This window comes from Protobothrops mucrosquamatus, unplaced genomic scaffold (genome assembly GCF_001527695.2).
Source record: "Protobothrops mucrosquamatus isolate PMUCROS unplaced genomic scaffold, P.Mucros_1.0 scaffold408, whole genome shotgun sequence".
Classification (NCBI taxonomy): Eukaryota; Metazoa; Chordata; class Lepidosauria; order Squamata; family Viperidae; genus Protobothrops; species Protobothrops mucrosquamatus.
In genome coordinates this window covers 971,729-983,968 of record NW_015386738.1, presented here as the reverse complement: position 1 = coordinate 983,968, position 12,240 = coordinate 971,729, and the positions used below count along the sequence as shown (strand labels likewise).

General features: G+C 43.8%; 1 protein-coding gene across 1 annotated transcript in view; it reads left to right on the top strand.

Moving 5' to 3' along the window:
- The window catches only part of SPATA48 (spermatogenesis associated 48), a 147,569-nt gene that overhangs the window by 114,094 nt on the left and 21,235 nt on the right, over window positions 1-12,240 (top strand). The window lies entirely within an intron of this gene.

Here is a 12,240-nt window from a genome sequence, read left to right as displayed (position 1 = left end):
ATGTCTGGCCAAGATTTAATAACAAATTGCACCCTAATTAGTGGCACATTTGCCGCTTCATCCGGATCCATTCCTGACCACTTCCGCATGCCATCTTTAAGTCTTTGTAAAAAGGCAGCAGGGGATTCCTCTTTTTCTTGCTCTATTTGTAGTGCCTTTGACATATTCTGTGCCTTTGCCACAGCTTCCCTCATTCCCCATATAATCATAGTTCTTAGATTTTCCATATTCTGTCTATCTACTGGATTTTTATTATTCCAATTTGGTCTTGTTAATGGAAATTTAGCTTCCCTCTTAGGTGGTGGATTAATCCCTCCCTGGGGATGTTCCCTGTCCCATATCTTCATTGCTGCTGTACGAATGAGTTGTCTTTCTTCAGCAAAGAACAAGGTATTCCAAATGGCCATAATTTTGTCCCACGTGTAAATATTTGGCCCTAATAAATTCTCTAGCTGTTCTGCTGTTCCTAAAGGATCTTCTATCAGATTTTTAAGTTCCTTCTTAAATGCCCGTACCTCAGATGCCCGACGGGATTCCTGTACAAAACTAATTATGGGCACCCCCTGAGCATCAATTCCATTGGGCACCTCCCTTAAAGGGAACAGAGTTGGGTCTTCCATTTGCTTGTTTTTAGGGAAGGGGAAATTTTCAATATCTTTTTTACACTGTTCTAATTCCCTTCTGAGATTTTTTATACTTATTATTCTTCTTTTTAGTAATTGGAAGAGTTTCGGGTCTCCTCTCTGCCAAAGGGGGTGGACCTTGTGGGACGTTTTGAACTTCCGGAACAAGTCTGGGGTTATATGGAGGGGGAAAATATCGGTGTTGCCTATCTTCCTTGCCCTCTTCTACTTCTTCTTGGTTCAAATAAACTGTAGTATACACTGGATCTGCTGGTTCTACCCACTTATCAGGGGTCCAAATTAAGGCATCTAGTTCATTCTCTAAGGACTTGCATGATTTTTGTTTAACATATTCATACAAGTGTTGGCACGCAAAATAGTCAGTAGTTCCCATACGCAGCCATTCTATTCTCTCATCTTCCCACCAAATAAAACAACACAAATTTACCATATCTTCCTTGGTCAAATTCAACTTAATAATGATCTTATTATAGGGGGGGGGTTGCCCCAATTGGCCAGCAGGATTCCTAACGGACTTCCCGGATCAATGTTCAATTTGGGTTTCTTTCTTATTTTCTTTACACATTTCTTCTTTTGGGATCCTCCTGAATTACCCATGCTGGTTTACCATCTGTTCTTTTATCCTTACCAATCTAATGAGACCACAATTCGCTTCACCAAGCCGCTTTCTCTTTTCTCCCACCAATCTCCTCTCAGAGGTATGGAAATCAGGTACTCAAGAGTCTGCACTCACTTTGCCTTGCAACCCTATGGTTCTTAGGGCATCTCAAGCACTCCTCTCACAGATCTCAGATTCACACAGTCCTACCCAGTCCTCCACCCGACTGCCTAGACAGTTATTTCCTCTGGTTTACCCCAGATAACTCACCTAGGTTCATGCATGAAGTTGCCCAGTCACTGAGGCTGGTAATTCACTGATCCCTCCTTCCATCATTTTCCTAGCAACCTCTATTTGGATCCGTGGAAGCTGAGTGTCGATTCCAGACCTTGTTCCCTGGAGTTCGAGATCAGATTGTTGAACTCAAGGGGGCATGCCTTCCGATGTCATCTCCAGGTTCTCCGGGATCCAGCAATGAGTGTTCCTCTAACCCCACCTACTGGGCACCAAAACTGTTGCGCATGAATTTAAAAACAAATTAAATCCACTAATTGGGTTGCAAAGAAAACAAAATTTATTGCTTACAAAGGATAAGCCCAATGGCGGTTTGCAAAGCACGGTGGAGCCGAGTTGGAACCTCATGCAGGAAATTCTCAAACAATGGACCACACATAAGCCACGTTGAGCAGTCATTTTTATACATCCTATCGCAATGCCCCATTTCCCTTCCCCTTTGGTCCCATTGGAAAGGCACACAGAGGTCACAATCTATCAGAAGCGCCTAACCGGAATACATTATCTCTGTCCTTGTCTGCTCAGGTTACCTCAACATCCGACATACTACCATATATGGGCATGTTGTCATTCCGGCAGAAATTCACAGTTTATTCTTTGGTTTTGGTGCACTCATCCTGTTTATTTTTAAAACATCCTTTTCCGTTGAACTGTTTCCCTCATCTGCGAGGGTTGGGTCATGGTGGAGGGGGGGGGTTGGGCAACTTTCTGATTAAGTGTCAGCTTCAGAGGCGCACAGGTCATGTTTTCGGGGGGAAGGGTGGGGGTTTTGTAGTGTTGTTACTTTAAAATGGGGAACACCAGTCTTAGTTATTGTTAGCGGGAAAGGCTTTTCTCTGACGTGCGATAAGATGGTATGTTCGAGGAGGTCGTCGTATTCCATTCAGCCATGAGTTGGCTTTTCCATGATACATATAACTTTTATTGTGTTTTTAAAAATGGTTTAAATGTCCGGGGGGGGAAACGCAGTGAGAAGCATCCTGCCGCCAGCTACTACTTCCCCCCAATGGAGTGCTCCATCACTGTCACCGTCCCGTCGCCGCCCCAACCCAACCCTTGCAGAGCGCCATTCTCTCGCTGCCCTGCCCCAACCCTCGCAGAGCGCCATTCTCTCGCTGCCCTGACCCAACCCTCGCAGAGCGCTGTTCTCTCGCTGTCCTGCCCCAACCCTCACAGAGTACTGTTCTCTCGCCACCCCGATTCAACCCTCGCAGAGCATCGTTCTCTCACCACCCTGATCCAACCCTCGCAGAGCGCCATTCTCTTGCCGCCCCCACCCAACCCTTGCAGAGTGCCCTGCTCTCGCCATCCCACCCCAACCCTCGCAGAGTGCCATTCTCTTGCTGCCCCCACCCAACCCTTGCAGAGTGCCCTTCTCCCACCTCCTGCCCATCGTCCCACCTGCCAGATATCCCGTGGATCTTGCCCAACCTTGCCCGGCCACCACAGGCATCTCTTCCCCACGAGCAACATCGAGGTGGCCACGCCCACCCTAGCCATTCCCACTGCAGTCACAACCATCCAGTGGCCACACCCAACAAGTGGGCCATGCCCACCCGGCACCCGAAGGTAAATAAGTGGGATTTGGGTTGCAGTTTGGGCACTTGGTCTCTAAAAGGTTCACCATCACTGCCCTATACTATACCTGTACATTTGGTTTTTCTTGCCTAAATGTAGAACCTTACTTTTTTCACCATTGAATTTCATTTTGTTAGATAGCATCCAGTGCCTTACTGAAGTCCAAGTAAATTATATCCACAGCATTCCTCTGATCCACTAATTTTGTCAGATGGTCAAAGAATGCAATAAGATTTGTCTGGCATGATCTGTTTTTGACAAACCCATATTGGCTTTTAGTAATGACTTTGTTTGCCTCTAGGTGTTCGCTGATTCGTTGTTTGATTATCTTTTCCAGAATCTTTCCAGGTATTGAGGTCAGGCTGATAGGTCTGTAATTTTCTGGATCAATTTTTTTTCTTTTTTGAAGATGGGAACTACATCAGCTCTTTTCCAATCCTCTGGTAGTTCCCCAGTGCTCCAGGATCTTTGAAAAATATAGTTCATGGTTCTGAGATCACATCTGCCAGTTCCTTGAGAATCTTGGGGTGTAATTCATCTGGTCCTGATGATTTGAACTCGTCTAGGCTGGACAGATGCTCACCATTTTCTTGCCTATCTTAACTTATCTTTCTATTCTGTTTTTTATGGCACTATTTTTGATTGGTTGGTCTGTTTTTTCACTTTGTGTAAAGACAGATGGAAAAACGAGTTAAATAGTTCTGCTTTCTCCCTATTGCTTGTCACCTTCTTGCCACTTTCACCCACTAATGGACCAATCATTTCCTTCACTTTTTTTCTTGTTTTTTACATGTTGAAAGAAGCTTTTTTTTTGTTATTTTTGACTTTAGTCGCAAGCCTTAGTTCATTATGAGACTTAGCTTTCCTCACTTCATCTTTGCAGGCTGGGCTATTTGCTAATATGTAGAAAGACTTTTCCCTTTTCCATATTGTCAGTCCCTTTTCTGGATTTTCCATTGACTGTATTTGTTGATCAATTGAGTTTTCTATCATAATGTTTCATTGTTCCACTTTTTCTGTTGTATTCTGTGTATTTGATTTTTTAGTTGTAATCAAAGTTTGAGTTTGTATCTCTGGGCTTGTTCTTTTCTGTAACCTATTATTTCATCAGTAGCTGTTAGAATAGTTTGATGAATTGCTTTCAACATAAAAAGAATCTGTTCCTGGCCTTCATCCATATTCTCTTTGTAGTGTATTAGGTTAAAAGCTTTACAATCAGAGAATACAGAAAAAACATTTTGTCACTGAGTGTAAGGACCCACTTCAACCCCACATCTTAAGAAAGCAGAACTCTTGGAGACAATTTCTTCCAACAGGAACTTTTATTAAGAGTAGTTGATAGCAGGCATAATAGAAGGATCTGAGATTTCCCACGCAGAGTGATAGATTAAGGTATCCCCAACTTAGACCCCACCCCATAGTCCGCCTGTCCGGTATGGGACGGCCAATCCCCAGGTGTTAAGTCCATCGTGGGAAAAGGGGAGATAACATCGGCCCATCTCCAGTTCACGCAGCGATAGTCAGCGGCTTCTTCACACCTTCCTCTGAGAGCGTAGAAATAAACCAGGCACTGGGTTACATTTCTTATTTTCTCCCTTGTTCTAACTAACAGTTTAGGAAGATAAAGTTCAGAGAAAGACATAGCGCAGGAAGCAATGTGTTACATGGTATGAGGCAGCGGACACAGAGGCAATAAATGAAACAAAAGGTTACATTGTAGCAAATAGAGGAAGCAAAAGCAGACACATCCCTCCTCCCCCTTGAGAGTATGGCAGAACCCAGGGAAAGGTGAGATTTGTTTTTAAGTCAGAGGGGATAGATAGAAATGAAATAGGAATGGGTTCTGACACTGAGTATGGAACACAGCTGGGCTTTCAGCTGATGTCTCAAGGTTACATAGCTTTTAACTAATGTCTAGGCTGCTGGCCAAGTCTCTTTTAAGGAATACAAGTTGTAATGTCAGGTTTAGCTACAAGATGTCACCTCTACCATTTAAAGTTTTGTTTTAAGTCCCAAATTCTTATAATCTTTTCAATTTTGCTTCTTTTTTATAAGTAAAAACCCAGATCTTCAGTAAGGATAGAAATTCTTTTAGTCCACAAACTTTAAAAAGTAAAATTCCAATTAGGATCAAGTATTCTTGCAATGTTTTAAACTCCCCTGGATAGTCAGTCACCGCTTTTTCTGGAGGGAGGGGTAAAATCTCCTTTCCCTCTCCACAGGGGGGAAAGTATTTTAAGCAGCTTTTGCAGGTAAAAAAAATAGGATTTCAGAGAAGTAGATCTCACCCAGTCTCATCCGCACTGCTTTATAGTTGCCTGGTGATAAGTGTGACTTTGGCTGTCTGCAGCCTAGTGACAAGCCATATTGCTATGGCCTGTCTTTCACCTGCCAGTTTGGAGGGCTGCCCTGGATCAAGCAGAAGGGCTACTGCCCTTCCGCAATCAAGTGGGGATCCCCTCCTTGCTGGTCACCCCTACAGGGTGACTTTCCACCCTTTCCAAGGTCCCCCGGCGATGCAAAACTGGACGCAGAAGGCAGAGCTCGCCTTCCAGATGTCCATGGCGGCTGCATTGGCAAACTCGAAGTCTGAAAAAGGAACTTTTATTGAGAGGTTGTGAAAGCAGAGAAGCAAGGCAAGATCTGAATATTTCCCCATGTGAACTGTTACATTTAAACTCCAATCTTTAAACCCCTCACAAGTGCCCAACTGCTCACTCCATTTCCAGCCAAGCCAAAGGTATGAAGTTGTTATGGGAACTGGAAGGTGAAAGAGTGATAAAGTGCTGTTCCCAGGCATTGCATCTTCTTCCCAGTGAAGTAGAGATAAGGCATATGGTCCCAGGCACATTCCTCCCCTCTTTCACACCCAAAGAGATACATCAAAGGTTGAAAGAACAAAGTGGAGGAAACACATCTCAGAGCCCACAACTTTCCCCCTCCCAACAGAGCAAAATCTCCCCCCTCCCAACTCAACGGCAGCATTCTGGGAATGTTTCATGGGGCCTGACATGCCGCCTCCCTTAAAAGGAGAAGTTCACCTGGAGAAATAGAAAATAATAAAAAGGGGAGAGAAAGAGAAGCCATAGATCAGTCATGTTTATCCGGGTAACATGTATGGAAATGTTAGAGTAACCTAGGAGCTCTAACATGCTTCTTGTGAACCCATTCGTTTTGGGAAGCTGGGAGGTCTTTCCAGGCCACCAAGTATTGGGTGGCTCCATAATGTTTGTGGGAGTCTAGGATTTCCTTAATTTCAAAATGTTGTTCATCCACTACCATAGTCGGTTGTGGTGCAGGGGCTGTCATTGGCTGTAAAGATGAGTTATTTCAGGTTTTAACAGACTACAATGGAATACACGGTGGATTTGCCTTAAAGCCTTGGTGAGTTTTAGCTCCACTGTAACCGGGTTTATGATGCGTTTGATGGCGAAGGGTCAAGAATTTTGGGCCCAGCTTTTGGGAAGGTTGTAAGGATTGCAGGAACCTAGTGAACAGGTATATTCTATCCCCAATGTGGAATGGTTTAGGTTCCATTCTCTTTTTATCTGCCTGAGCCTTATAGGCTGCTCTAGCCTCATCTAAGGGCTTTTCTGACAACAGGATAAGTATTCAGCAACTGATTCATCCATTCATTAAGGGAAGGGATTATAGGTTCGTTAGTTGGCAGTTTGGGCATTGGGTTGAACTCTTGTCCTGTGGCCACTTGAAAAGGGGTGAACAGCATTGTCATAGGCCACTTCAGCGAATGACAAGAGGTCAGTCCAATTATTCTGCTGGTAGTTGATAAAGCATCACAGGTACTGTTCCAGTACCGAGTTCATTCATTCTGTTCCCACATTCATTTGAGGATGATGACTAGAACTCAGACTTTGGTCTATTCTCAGGAGATCAAAAAATGCCCTCCAGAACTTAGAGGTAAATTGGACCCCTCTGTCCGAAATTATGAGATGTGAGGCCCCATGTAGGTGGTAGACATGGTGGAGGAATAATTTTGCTAGAGTCTTTGCTGTTGGGATCTTTGGACAAGGAATGAAATGGACCTGCTTTGAAAACAGGTCAATCACCACCCAAATAATGGTTTTCCCATGCTTTCTGGCAATTCCATGATAAAGTCCATAGAAATCTTTTTCCAGGATACTGAAGGATTTGTGACCGCTGCAGAAGACCAGGTGTTTCCCCCTGCCTCCGTTTTGCTGCTGCACATGTAGGGTAGCTGGCCACATAGCTCTCGATGTCCTTTTTCATAGAAGGGCACCAAAATTGTCTCTTTAATAAATGCAGGGTCTTTACAAACCCAGTGCCCTGCCACCTTTGAATCATGGCAGGTCTGCATAGTCTTTGGTCTATGGCTGGCTGGGATGTATAACTTTCCTCCTATCCATGCCAGCCCCTCCCACATGGAACAAAGATTTTTGTGACTAAGGAACCATTCGTCCTTTTCCAGGGTTTGCTTAAAAGCCAAGGTGATAGCATTATCCAATGGTGAGGTGCCTTTTGATTGTACCCTCGTGGTTACTGGGGCTGCTAGTTGCTGCACCGGGAGTAGAGGTTTGACTATCTCAGCTTTTATTCTGTTGTATAGTGGCAACCTGGATAGGGCATCTGCCAGGAAATTTCTCCCCTCTGGTAAATAGCGGAGGGTAACTTGAAGCTCTGGAAGTGTTGGGCCCATCGTGCCTGCTTGGGAGACAGCTTTCTCATGGTTTTCAATGCTTCTAGTTTTTTGTTGTCAGTCCAAACTTGGAAAGGGATTTTGCTCCCTTCTAGGAAATGCCTCCAGGTAAGAAGGGCCCACCTCACAGCATAGGCTTCCTTCTCCCACACTGCCCAGTGCTGCTCTGTCTCAGTCAATTTTTTCAAAGTGTAAGCGCAGGGTTGCAGTTGGCCCTTCTCATTTTCCTGGAGCAGTACCACCTACGGCCACATTGCTAGCATTGGCCTGAATGACAAATGGTATCTCTGTGTCTGGGTGCCTTAGTACCAGCTCCATGGAAAAAAGTCTACTTTAGTAGCTGGCTGAGTTTTGGTTTATCCCCACTCTTGGTATTTAATAAGTTCATAATGTGGAATGCAATCTGTGTGAACGAGGGAATGAACTGCCTATAGAAGTTGGCGAAACCTAAGAAGCTCTGCAATTGCTTCCTGGTGCGTGGGGTTTCCCATTCTAAAACAGCATGCACCTTCTCTGAATCCATTTCCATCCCCTCATGCAAGATTCGGTAGCCTAGGTAGTCAATTTTCTCTTTTTGGAATTCGCACTTCGAAAGCTTGACATGTAGCTTGGCAGTGCAGAGCTTGTTTATGATCACTCTGACCAGTTTTACATGCTTTTGTCTTGGTGTAGATTAAGATATCATCCAGATACACCAAAACTCCTTTATACAGGTGCTCATGTAGCACTTTTGTTTATCAGTTGCATGAACACTGCAGGAGCCCCTTGTAATCCAAAAGGGAGCACTTTAAACTGGAAGCAACCTAGGACACAGTTAAAAGCAGTTTTTCATTCATCCCCCTCTCTAATTCTGATCTGGTAGTAAGAGAACACTTTCCCCTTAGAGAGATGAGCCAGCATGTCCTTCATGAGGGGTAATGGGTAAACATTTTTCATGCACACCACATTCAAACCCCTGTAATCCATGCAGAGATGAAGAGACCAATCTTTCTTCTCCCAGAACAATACTGGTGCTGCCACCCGGGGTCTAGCTGGCTGGATGAAACACCAGGTCAAGTTTTTATCTATGAACTGGCACAGTTTGTCTAACTCCCTGGGAGTCATGGAGTACAGTTTGGGCTTTGGAAGCTTGGCTCCTGGGACAATCTCAATGGCACAGTCTGTGGGTCAGTGAGGAGGGAGTTCGTCTGACCCCCTTTCACTGAATACTTCAGCCAAATAAAGGTATTCCTTAGGTATGCCTCTCAGTGACTCGCTCATTGTGGCTGCTGCCGTTTCTAGGTTTGACTCTTCTTTTTGTTTGTTATGGTTTCTAGACAGGGTTTTCTGTTTCTTTGGGAACCATAATTGTTTGTCCTGCCAGTTCACCTCCAAGTTCCATTTTTTTCAGCCATGCCAGTCCTAGTAGAAGGGACAATTCCATGCCAGGTGCCACTATAAAGGTTAAAGTCTTGAAGTGGCTCCCCATGGTTAAACCCAGGGGTTCAGTGGCAAAAGTGGCTGGGATGCTCCCAGCGGTGTACCTGTCTAGCTGTCAGAATAGAATTGGGTTCTTTAATCTTCTTAGGTGGATCCCAAGTTTTCCCACTAGGGTGGGGCTTATTAAGCATCTGGTGCACCCTGGGTCTAGTAGGGCCTTTAGGGCGACTTTCATCCCCATGCCTGGGGTTAACAGTTCTATGGGCATGGTTACTTGCGTGAACGGCCCACTTATCAGGGGGTCATCATCGTAGTCGCTGTTGGATGTCCCCAGCTCTTTCTCTGGTCGGGTCAGGGTCCCCCATCCTGATTTTGAGGAAGGACGGAACTCTACAATGTCAGCGTTCTTCAGGGATGTGTCCTTGGGGCATTGGCAGGGCTTGGTCGGTTTTACCCCCAATGGTCTATCTGCCTTCTTTGCAGGGATTGTGAGTGACACTCCACAGCTTGGTGGCCTTCTTTGCCACATTTGAAGCAGGCAGTTGAGCATGGTGGTTCTGTCAGGGGTCTCTCTGCCTCCCTTTTTCCCTCTGGTGAGAATCATCTCCATACTCTGCCTGAATGGTGCTGGTTCTGGGCTTGGTCAATCTCCACTTCTTCGGCCAAGATGCACCAGTCGTGAAGGCGGGCAGGGGTTCCCCAGCAATGCAGGTATGATACAGCTCATCATTAAGCCCATCTTTAAAACAGCTCACCAGGATGTCTTCTGGCTAGTTGAGGTGGCAGGCCAGGTCCCAAAATTCCTCTGTGTACTTAGCTACTAGGTGGCAACCTTGCCTCACAGTCTTAATGCAGTCTTGCATTTTCCATTCTCCAGGGGTCTTCAAATCACCATCTCAGTGCTGCCATGAAGTGATTGAAGTTCCGGAGTTCTGGCGCATTGGCATTGTGTAGCATCTATCTGGCTGCGGCACCTTCCAGGGCTAGGGTGACAACCCTGACCTTGACTCCTTTGTTGGCAAGCTCTCGTCCATATTCCTGCATGTATGTGAGGACATGGGCGAGGAAGAATGCCAACTGTTGAGGGTCCCCATCGAACTTAACACTCAGAGGTGGTGTTTTTCGCTCCGATCACGGGGCTCCCTTTCTGCTGGCTCCCTGGGCATTCATCCTGGCTGGTACGACCTGAGGTGGGGTGGCCTGGGCAGTTGTTTCCCTTTCCACAGAAAAATAAGGCCATGTATATCTGTGCACAGCTAATAGTAGTAGTAGGAAAGTTTCTTTCTGTATAAAGTCCTGAGAAAAAGTTATTGGTGTGCCATTGATCAGCAGTTTGGCAGGTTTGGAGCAAAAAGAGGGGAAATAGACAAATGAGGCCATAGCTCCTAACACATATTGTACCAAATTCTTTGTGGAAGAGAAAGTCCAAATTGAGAAAAACTAAGCAATTAAATGTAAAAGTATGCTGTCTTTCATCCATTATCCTTGAATGTTTTTACCCGATAACTGTATGTTTGTTAATCTCCATATGTGTTTCATGTATTTTAAATAAATTTAAAGTGGCCATTCTATAGGGCAACTACTATAACAACAAAAATGGCACATAATATAGATGAAGCAAATTATAGGGATTTAACAAAATAAAGTTGGTTCCTTGTTCTTTATTTGAGGATCTCTTTCTGTTTCATTATCATTTACGATTTTTCTTGTTAAGACTTAAAACCTTTCTCTGTGCTGTCATGAACTATCCCTTCCCCCAACAATGTTTCGCTGCACTGATGTTTAAACCCTTAAGACACGTTTTTATTCTGCAGATACTCAAAATTCAGGGGGGGGGGGGAAGTTGGCAACTGAAGCTGTGAAACATTCACTGAGAGGAAGAGAGAAGGCCATAGAAAGCTCAGTGAGATGGCAAGAACTTCAGACTGTTTAAATTCACTTATTTCTCTAATTCTGATTAAGGAAATCCCAGATATTAACAAGGCTCAAAATACTTGCTATCTAGTCTCTTAAGCCTGGTTCTCTCATGCAAGCACACTGATGTACTGCACATTTTTTAAAGTAAACATTATGATAGATGAAAAAAAATACCAAGAAAATAAAATATGGTCTTGATCTAATTTCCTGCCCCAGATTGACTATTATTCTTTCTTTACAAAGAGTTACAATTGTTGTATTAATATCAGTATATTCTCTGTAGCTTTTTTCCATCATAAGTATATTTTCTTCAAATTATATATCAACCAAAAGTCAATCTTAAGTATCTTAAAGGATTGTGCAAAGTAAATCAGTATATGAAAAACATTTTCATGAAATGAAAATGTATTTCAGAACTGATACATTATCCGTGGTTTCAAGGTGGAGGTCAATTACATCTAATCAATCAGAATAGAGCTGGAGGTCTTCTAGTCCAAATCTCTGCTCAAGCAGGAGACCCTTAGAGATGGGAAGGCCTGGGAAAAACTGGAAACATGGGGAAAAAACAGGTTTTCCCCCCATTTTTTTTCCAAAGTCAATTGGAAAAAACGAGAAAAAAATCTGTTTTTTCTCCCACAATTTTTCTGGGTTTTTTTTCACAGGCCTTCCCATCCCTATAATCATTTCAGACAGGTAGCTATCCAGTCTTTTGTTAAAAATCTCCAGTGATGAAGCACCTACAACTTCTGAAGGCAATTTGTTCCACTAGTTAATTGTTCTCACTGTTAGGAAGTTTCTCTCTAATCCTAGGTTTCTTTTCTCCTTCTTTAGTTTTCATTCATTGTTTCTTGTCTTACCTTCTGGTGCTTTGGAAAATAAGTTGACCCCCCTCTTCTTAGTTGCTCTTCTTTGCACTTTTTCCAATATCTTAATCTAATATCTTTTTTGTAATGTGGCGACCAAGACTGGATGAAGTATTCCAGGTCTGATCTTACTAAGGATTTATAAAGCAGTACTAATAGTTCACATGATTTTGATCCTATGCCTCTGTTTATACAATCAAAAATTGTATTAGTTTTTTGGGTTGCTGCTGCAAACTGCTGGCTCCTGTTTAC